Source organism: Austrofundulus limnaeus, unplaced genomic scaffold (genome assembly GCF_001266775.1).
Source record: "Austrofundulus limnaeus strain Quisiro unplaced genomic scaffold, Austrofundulus_limnaeus-1.0 Scaffold552, whole genome shotgun sequence".
NCBI lineage: Eukaryota > Metazoa > Chordata > Actinopteri > Cyprinodontiformes > Rivulidae > Austrofundulus > Austrofundulus limnaeus.
Genome location: NW_013952954.1, coordinates 133,083 through 143,004, shown reverse-complemented (window position 1 = coordinate 143,004; position 9,922 = coordinate 133,083).

Sequence of the window (9,922 nt, the reverse complement as noted above, 5' to 3'; positions counted from 1 at the left end):
TTGCTATGAAACTACAAATATGGCCGAACGGGGTGGAGTCGATCGCTCAGCGACCTGGAGGGGGCGGGGTGTGAAATATCTCACTTGTATTTAAAGAGATCGCACCAAAACAGCTTGCTCTGAGGCAACTCAGAACAGGGGTAAAGCAAGGAGTCTGTGGAGCAACAAAAACGAGGAATTAAGATCAAAGTGTAGCAGTTTTATTTTAAATAGACCATAAGTGAATGATTTAGATGTGAAAAAGAAGGATTTAAAAGCATGATATGATACATTTAACTCACAGTTAGAGGTGTAAACAGACTTCATCTAGATATAAACATAAAAAACACAGAAAATTTTCTATAATTTCCAACAGATAATCTGAGCAAATTTCACAAGATCTTTGAGTAAAAATGTAATGAACCTCATCTGTCAGCCAGAAGAATATCTCATGAACCACAAGAAGAACTTTAAAGTGTTAAACTGTAACTCTGGTTTGGATTGGCCAATTTCCTACAGATGATCCCGCCCACTTTCAAATTCAACCAATGGAAAACTAACAACAGGTCTGTTTTGGTCATCTTAGCAATTAGCCACTAGCATTAGCTTATGCTACTTTTTCATCTGCTTAACGTTAGCAGAGCTAAAATTCTTGTTAAGCACATTAGTAGCTAGTGAAGCTAACTTTTTGGTTAACTGTGTTTACCACGGTTTTATACTAATTAAACTTAGAACATAATATGCCACAACTGATTAACTTCAGGAGTTCGAAACGACCACCTCAGCTAACCAACATTAGCCAACAAGGTAACGTCTACAGCGGTGTCCAAATTCAGGGTCTGGGTTATTCGAAAGCATGGTCGACCGTGAAGCTGGAAAAAGGTGTCTGTGAATTTGGACGGTCTAGTCTTCTGCTTTATTCCCGGCCTGACCCCAGCACATGTTCTGATCGACCTCCAGGTTTTTATTTAATCTGTACTCCTTTCTCTCACTACATCCGTCATGACCAGCAGGAAAATAATCTGCAATGCATCATGGGATATGGTGGGCCGAGAGGATCCAGCCCCTGCATTTGGACACAGTCACTGGATTTGGAGACAGTCACGGAATTTGGACAAAGTCCCTGAATTTGGACCAAGTCCCTGGATTTAGGACCCAGGCTGGATTTGGACACAGACCCTGGACTTGGACACAGTCCCTGGACTTGGACACAGTCCCTGGATTTGGACATGGTTCCTAGATTTAGACACAGTCCCTGGATTTGGACCCAGTCCCTGGATTTGGACCCAGTCCCTGGATTTGGACACAGTCTCTGGATTTGGACAAAGTCACTGGATTTGGACACAGTCCTTGGATTTGGACACAGACCCTGGATTTGGACACAGTCCCTGGATTTGGACACAGTCCCTGGATTTGGAAACAGTCACTGGATTTGGACAGTCACTGGATTTGGACAGTCACTGGATTTGTACCCAGCCTATGGATTTGGACACAGTCCTTGGATTTGGACACAGTCCCTGGATTTGGACAGTCACTGGATTTGGACCCAGCCTATGGATTTGGACACAGTCCCTGGATTTGGACATAGTTCCTAGATTTGGACACAGTCCCTGGATTTGGACACAGTCCCTGGATTTGGACAGTCACTGGATTTGGACCCAGCCTATGGATTTGGACACAGACCCTGGATTTGGACATAGTTCCTAGATTTGGACACAGTCCCTGGATTTGGACACAGTCCCTGGATTTGGACACAATCCCTGGATTTGGACAGTCACGGGATTTGGACCCAGCCTATGGATTTGGACCCAGCCTATGGATTTGGACACAGACCCTGGATTTGGACACAGACCCTGGATTTGGACATAGTTCCTAGATTTGGACACAGTCCCTGGATTTGGACACAGTCCCTGAATTTGGAAACAGTCACTGGATTTGGACACAGTCCCTGGATTTGGACATGGTTACTGGATTTGGACCCAGCCTATGGATTTGGACACAGACCCTGGATTTGGACACAGACCCTGGATTTGGACACAGTCCCTGGATTTGGACACAGTCCCTGGATTTGGACATGGTTCCTAGATTTGGACACAGTCCCTGGATTTGGACATGGTTCCTAGATTTGGACACAGTCCCTGGATTTGGACAAAGTTCTTGGATTTGGACACAGTCCATGGATTTGGACACAGTCACTGGATTTGGAAACAGTCACTGGATTTGGACACAGTCCCTGGATTTGGACATAGTCCCTGGATTTGGACACAGTCCCTGGATTTGGGCATGGTTACTGGATTTGGACCCAGCCTATGGATTTGGACACAGACCCTGGATTTGGACACAGACCCTGGATTTGGACACAGTCCCTGGATTTGGACACAGACCCTGGATTTGGACACAGACCCTGGATTTGGACACAGTCCCTGGATTTGGACACAGACACACGTTGGTGTGGTAGCAGCTGAGATGGATTGTGAGGTTTGGCAACAGGTGGATGGTTTCTCAAAGTGACAGTTTAAACCTTGGTGTGAAGGGTGGAGGGTGATGTGTTTTCATTCCTTCAGGACAAACTTGACCGTTAATTTTTTTAATTATTGGTTTTGTTTCAAACCAGCAGGAAATGTTCTGAGTCTATAATCAATCAGCTGGATAGAGAGTTAACATTAACGAGGATGTTTCTGTGAGAGGATTTCTAACAACAAACATTTTCTCCTCTTCGGTGTAAAACCAGCAGGACGGGAGCCCCGCGGCCCGTACCCGGCACCAACCTCAGAACCACCTCCCACCCGAGCTCCTCCTTGGTTCCCGGGGCCGGCCCCACGCCGAGTGGGAGCTCGTTAGTTTTCCGACTCTGACGAGTTGTACTCCATCGCCTCTGCCAATTATCTCCAAATTATTTAATCAATCCATCAGCACCACAGAAGATTACAGGTTTTAATAGCAGCTTGTTTTAATCAACTTTCCAAATTACTCTCTGATTATAACGTGTAGAAATTAGGATTTAATCAAGAAGTGCAGCTTGTGATCTTGTAGAGGGTATTAAAAAACCCAAACGAAGACAAACAGCTATTATCCTTCAACGTGTTTAGTCAAGACAATTTTCCTGTGAAGAAAACACATTAACTGCAGGCTGTAAAGTTACACAGTTCGACTGCAGAGCTTCAATTTATTTAAAAAAAAAAAAGGATAATTACAGCCTAATGTTTGCAAAGGAAATATAATGGCACACATTAGTGGAAGGAACCATTTTACTGGGTGGCAAATGCAATAACCAGTGTGCAGATATCTCTAAAAGAGCTTTTAAATGTCTCGGTCATCACGGTCAGCGAGGGGCTTCGGTCCAATTTACACGTTTAAATGAAAGGAGTTCTCAATCAAGATGTGCACAAAAACAAGAGCTGGTTCGGTTTTGATGAGCAGAAAATCAACAAAACCACAAAACGCAACTACAGAAAATGAACAGATGAAAAATCACTCTTAACTTAAAGTTACAGAGAAGAAAAAGTAAAAAAAACACGTTTAATTTTATTATTCAGTGTTTTTGTTTCCTCTTTCCTGAATGAAAAAATCTTTACAAATATTTAATTAACAATAAATAACTAATTATTGTTCATCAATTTTCCACAAAACACCTTAAAATATAGAAACTATCCCTTTAAGTGACATTTTAGCTAACTTAGCAACACTAAGCTAATATTTAGCTTCCAAACATCTGTGAGCTAATGTTAGCACAGTCTTTTAAAGTGCCTGTGCCATGCGCATTCATGAAATATAAAAAGTCAAAGAAAATAAATGTATATTTAGGAAACATGGCATAGTACACATATTTTACCCATTATGTCACATAATTGGCTTTTTTTCCTTTTGAAATGGGCTCAGTTAAATTGAAACAGGAAGTGACATCAAAGAGGAAATCTTTGATAAAGAAAGCGCAGGGGTTTTAGTTTATTTAAACAATATTTGAACTATGACTCTGTCTCATCTCTCTATGATAGTGATTAAAATAATCTAAAGAAACATCACGTTCTTCGCTACATGTTGTTAGTGACTTTAGCAATGTTCTGCTTACATGCAGACTTTGACATCACTTCCTGTTACTTCACAAGCAAATATCTCAATAACTGTTTAACTCAGCGACATTAAATCTATTTTTACAATCTGTTATCAGTGTTATCCTTCCAAAATACATTCATTTTTATTACAAATATTTGATGTCACAGGCACTTTAAATGTTAACAGTGGCAAAAAAACAATAAGTAATTGTTTTAAAAATGCCTAATTAACAACAAATATCTGTTTTTGTCAGGATCTGAATCCATAAACGTTAACATTTCTGCAACAAAACCCAGAAAACAAACCTCCTCTTTACATAATCATCTCTTTTCTGTGTGCTGTTAGCTTTCAGCAGGATGTGAGAGTCCGCGCTGCATTTTTCTGTCACTCATTGTTGTGTTGATTTGTTTTGTGCGGAGCGGCAGCTGAAGTTTAAAAATAAGTTTGTCGCTTTGACGCCCTGTCAGCCGAGGAGAAAACACTGAAACCGTGTCTCTGTTTCCACTGGGTGTGTGTGGGGGGCAGACAGAGTCAATTTAAGGTGAAGATGCTGTAAACTCTGTGCATCACGTCGTTCTTTAGCTCCGCCTCTTCGCTGTACGATGAGGAGAGCAAAGGGACGTCTCACAGGCTCAGAGACTCAAATCACACATGACCACGCTTCACAAATTCATCCTAATTATGTCTGGAAGAACACGTGACACCTGTCTGACACAGAGCGAGGTGATGAGAAGTGTCTCTGCCACACATGGGGGAGGGGAGGGGGGGTCACAGCTGCCAATTAAAACCACCGGCGGAAGTGAAGGAAGCACCTCGTTACACCGTCTCTCTGAATCTCCACCGTCTCACTCATCACTGTTAATAATTGATCAAAGTTTGCAGTCTCCGCTTTGATATATCCATGGCAACGGCCCTGTGTGGGGAGCGTGTGTGTGTGTGTGTGTGTGTGTGTGTGTGTGTGTGTGTGTGTGTGGATCTGAAAAGGGCTGTAAATAGTCTGCTGCTGTCACCAGAATAGCCGTAGAAACAGGCGGCTGCGATACATCGAGGGTATCTGCATCCATTTAAGAGGACAGGCTGGGATTAAGTGTCGAGCCTCATGAATATTTGATGATGTTGAACAAGCTCCGTACTCCCGGACCCTTAATGGTCACAAAATACTCTGCGTGGGCGTGTTTTCCTTCTCCCGCCTGCCTTAAAAAAAAAAAACAAAGATAACGATGAAGGAAGTTCCTCCTGGTTCTCAGAGGCTCAGGTGCAGCGCGTGTCTGCAGAGCACACAGGAGAGAGACGAGCTGATCCTGATCAAACAGGATGTGCAGACACACACATTGCAGATAATTAAAAGGGCGGGGCTATAACCTGTCTATCAAAACATCACAATGATTCTGTGACCTCAGGATTCAGCCTCTGCTGTTTGCAGGTGATGTGGTCCTGCAGGCCCAGCAGGGTAGAGCTGGACTCTCCCTGATCCAGCTGCTGCTCCCTGAGACCAGATGATGGATGTCTGGATGGATGGATGGTTGATTTAATGGATGGATGGATGGATGGTTGGATGGATGAATGGATGGATGGAGAGATAGATGGATGGATGGATGGTTGTTTGGAGGGTTTAATGGATGGATGGATGGATGGCTGGATGATGGATGGATGTTTGGTTGGTTGGTTGGTTTAATGGATGGATGGATGGATGAATGGATGGATGATTGGTTGGTTGGAGGGTTTCATGGATGGATGGATGGATGGATGGATGGACGGTTGGTTGGTTGGAGGGTTTCCTGGATGGATGGATGGGTGGATGGATGGTTGATTGGTTAGTTGGTTGGTTTAATGGATGGATGGATGGATGGATGGATGATGGATGGTTGGTTGGTTGGTTGGAGAGTTTCATGGATGGATGGATGGATAGATGGATGGTTGATTGGTTGGATGGTTGGTTTAATGGATGGATGGATGGATGATGGATGGATAAATGATGGATAGATGGATGGATGGATGGATGGATGGATGGATGGATGGATGGGTGGATGGATGGTTGATTGGTTAGTTGGTTGGTTTGATGGATGGATGGATGGATGATGGATGGTTGGTTGGTTGGTTGGAGAGTTTCATGGATGGATGGATGGATGAATGGTTGGATGGATGGATGGATGGATGATGGATGGATGATGGATGGTTGATTGGTTGGTTGGATGGATGGATGGATGAATGATGGATGGTTGATTGGTTGGTTGGATGGATGGATGGATGGATGATGGATGGTTGATTGGTTGGTTGGATGGATGGATGGATGAATGATGGATGGTTGATTGGTTGGTTGGATGGATGGATGGATGGATGATGGATGGTTGATTGGTTGGTTGGATGGATGGATGGATGGATGATGGATGTATGGATGATGGATGGATGATGGATGGATGGATGGATGCATGGATGGATGGATGGATGGATGGATAAAGAATGGACGGATGGATGGATGGATGGATAGATGGATGGACGGACGGACAGACGAATGGATGGATGGATAGATGGATGGACGGACGGACGGATGGCTGGATGGATGGATAAAGGATGGACAGATGGATGGATGGATGGATGATGGATGGAGGGATGGATGGATGGATGGCTGGACGGACGGACGGGCGGATGGATGGCTGGATGGATGGATAAAGGATGGACAGATGGATGGATGGATGGATGATGGATGGAGGGATGGATGGATGGATGGCTGGACGGACGGACGGGCGGATGGATGGCTGGATGGATGGATAAAGGATGGACAGATGGATGGATGGATGGATGATGGATGGAGGGATGGATGGATGGATGGCTGGACGGACGGACGGGCGGATGGATGGCTGGATGGATGGATAAAGGATGGACAGATGGATGGATGGATGGATGATGGATGGAGGGATGGATGGATGGATGGCTGGACGGACGGACGGGCGGATGGATGGCTGGATGGATGGATAAAGGATGGACAGATGGATGGATGGATGGATGATGGATGGAGGGATGGATGGATGGATGGCTGGACGGACGGACGGGCGGATGGATGGCTGGATGGATGGATAAAGGATGGACAGATGGATGGATGGATGGATGATGGATGGAGGGATGGATGGATGGATGGATGGATGATGGATGGATGGATGGATGATGGATGAATGGATGGATGGTCCATCACAATCAGGTAATAATAATTATGCTCTCACCTACATCTTTGTACATTTATCTGCTCTGTTAGCAAAATATCTCATAAGTCACTTGACGCACTCTATCTACTGTAAATTCTTGGACTCTTCACGTCTACAACTGAGCAGCTTTTAGAGTCAACCCAATTCAAGATGGCCGCCACAGCTAATCCAGCTTAGCATAAACGTCTCGGACTCAGTTTTACAGATAAAAGCTAAAATGTAGTCGTTCAGCAGAACTTTAAAGGACAGAGAATGAAGTAGAGTTTATGATGTAGTAGAGGGGGACTAACGAGCCTTTTGTGGCCCGGGAGCCACATGTTGCAAACCTTTAAGTTAGAGACTATAATGATGCTTCAGTTATAAACTTACACCTTTAACCCTGAAAGTTTACATTTTTAATAACTAAATCTTGCAAATTTAATCCAAATTTTCACATAAAATGCATGTCTCTGATTTTAGCCCCGCCCACCAGCTCCTGTTCTTATCCCAAAGTAAACGTGTTTTATGAGAGAAAAACTAAAACTGGTGTTTGCTCCTGCTTTATGGATGTAAATATTATCTGTGGTCTAAAGGGGCACTGCAGGGGGGCTAACGAGCTGCAGAACGGGATGAGAACCACGGCAGCTAACTGATGTCCTTTCTTCAGACGAGTGTTTCTCAGAACACATCCGGGGGGGGGGCGTCAGCTTCCTGCCCGGGTTTGATTGACACAATTAAGCAGCGTTACTCAGACGGCGTTGATCCACTCCTGCAGCCGGCGGCGGCAGCAGCAGCTCCTCCTGGAGCAGCAGCCATGTTTCCTGCCATCCCTGTGAAATCTTTATTTTTACGTCTGAAAAGCTGCGAGGAGACGGGCACGTTCCACGTCTCTGTGTGAGGAACGAGGTGGAACAGGATGCTGTGTTCTGTCCACCGGATGAGTTTGCACACATATTGTCACAGAGCTTGTTTGTTAACGCCGCTCGCTCCGGCGGTGGCTGAGTTGCCATGGCAACGCTGCCTCACACACACACACACACACACACACACTTCTGTTTAACAGGATTCCAATGCAGAGCCGCGTGCACCAATCAGAATAAAGCTGGTGGAGGATTTTTCCAACCAGTCCCAGAGCAGTTAACCGTTTGGTGCCCGGAGCAGTTAACCGTTTGGTGCCCGGAGCAGTTAACCGTTTGTTGCCCGGAGCAGTTAACCGTTTGGTGCCCGGAGCAGTTAACCGTTTGGTGCCTGGGCTGAATCTGTCCTGCAGCCTGACTGATAGCAGCCCTCAGCAGACCGCTCAGTCCTCGCCTGTTTTTATACGTCTGCTGAGGGAAAACAGCTGAAACTTTCAGATAAATTTTCAGCGGCGAGGGAGGGGAGGGGTTTCTTAGATTTCTATCAGCTGATGATGCTGACATTTTGAAATACCAACATGATTAATGATTGATGAGCAACAAGCAGGAGGTGGGTTCACTCGTTTACCACCGATCAGCACCGCATGTGGCTCGGCTGCGGCTTTCCCTTTGTTTTCAGCAGGGTGACCTTCTATCAAACAGACTTTAAACATGTGAGGCTGGAGAAATGATCAACACACAGCATTAACTGTGTTTCAGCTGAGCACAGCTCCTGATACAATAACAAGAAAACACTTTAAAATGTGTGAAAACACACATATTTTTGCTTCATGACACCGGTCTGCAACCTGTGGCTCTGGGGCCAACTGTAGCTCCTCACATGGTTAGTAAAAAATAAATGTTTTTCTTTAAAACTACAGTAAAAATACTTTATTCAGCAATTCTACTGTGTTTTGTACATTTACTTTATCCATAATAAAACAATCATCTCTTCTCTTCCTTTACATACATGGTTCTTCATTTTTAGCTCCCTGCTAGCATTCTGCTTCTTTTAGCTTCTAGCTAGCATTCTGCTTCTTTTAGCTTCTAGCTAGCATTCTGCTACTTTTAGCTTCCAACTACCATTCTCTATTTATAGCTTCCAGCTAGTATTCTGCTACTTTTAGCTTTCAGTTACCATTCTGCTACTTTTAGCTTCCAGCTAGTTTTCTGCTACTTTTAGCTTTCAGTTACCATTCTGCTACTTTTAGCTTCCAGCTAGCATTCTGCTACTTTTAGCTTCCAGCTATCATTCTGCTACTTTTAGCTTCCAGCTAGCATTCTGCTACTTTTAGCTTTCAGCTAGCATTCTGCAACTTTTAGCCTCCAGCTAGCATTCTGCTTCTTTTAGCTTCCAGCTAGCAATCTGCTATTTTTAGCTTTCAGTTACCATTCTGCTACTTTTAGTTTTACTGTTAGCTTTTTTAACATTCAGCTGCTACTTTGATACTGTTAGCTTTCAGCTACAGTTGCATATCTTTTAACATTTAGCTACTGCTTTGATACTGTTAGCTTTCAGCTACAGTTCTGCATTTTTTAACATTTAGCTACTGCTTTGATACTGTTAGCTTTCAGCTACAGTTGCACATCTTTTAACATTTAGCTACTGCTTTGATACTGTTAGCATTCAGCTACAGTTGTGCATCTTTTAACATTTAGCTACTGCTTTGATACTGTTAGCTTTCAGCTACAGTTGTGCATCTTTTAACATTTAGCTACTGCTTTGATACTGTTAGCTTTCAGCTACAGTTGTGCATCTTTTAACATTTAGCTACTGCTTTGATACTGTTAGCTTTCAGCTACAGTTGTGCATCT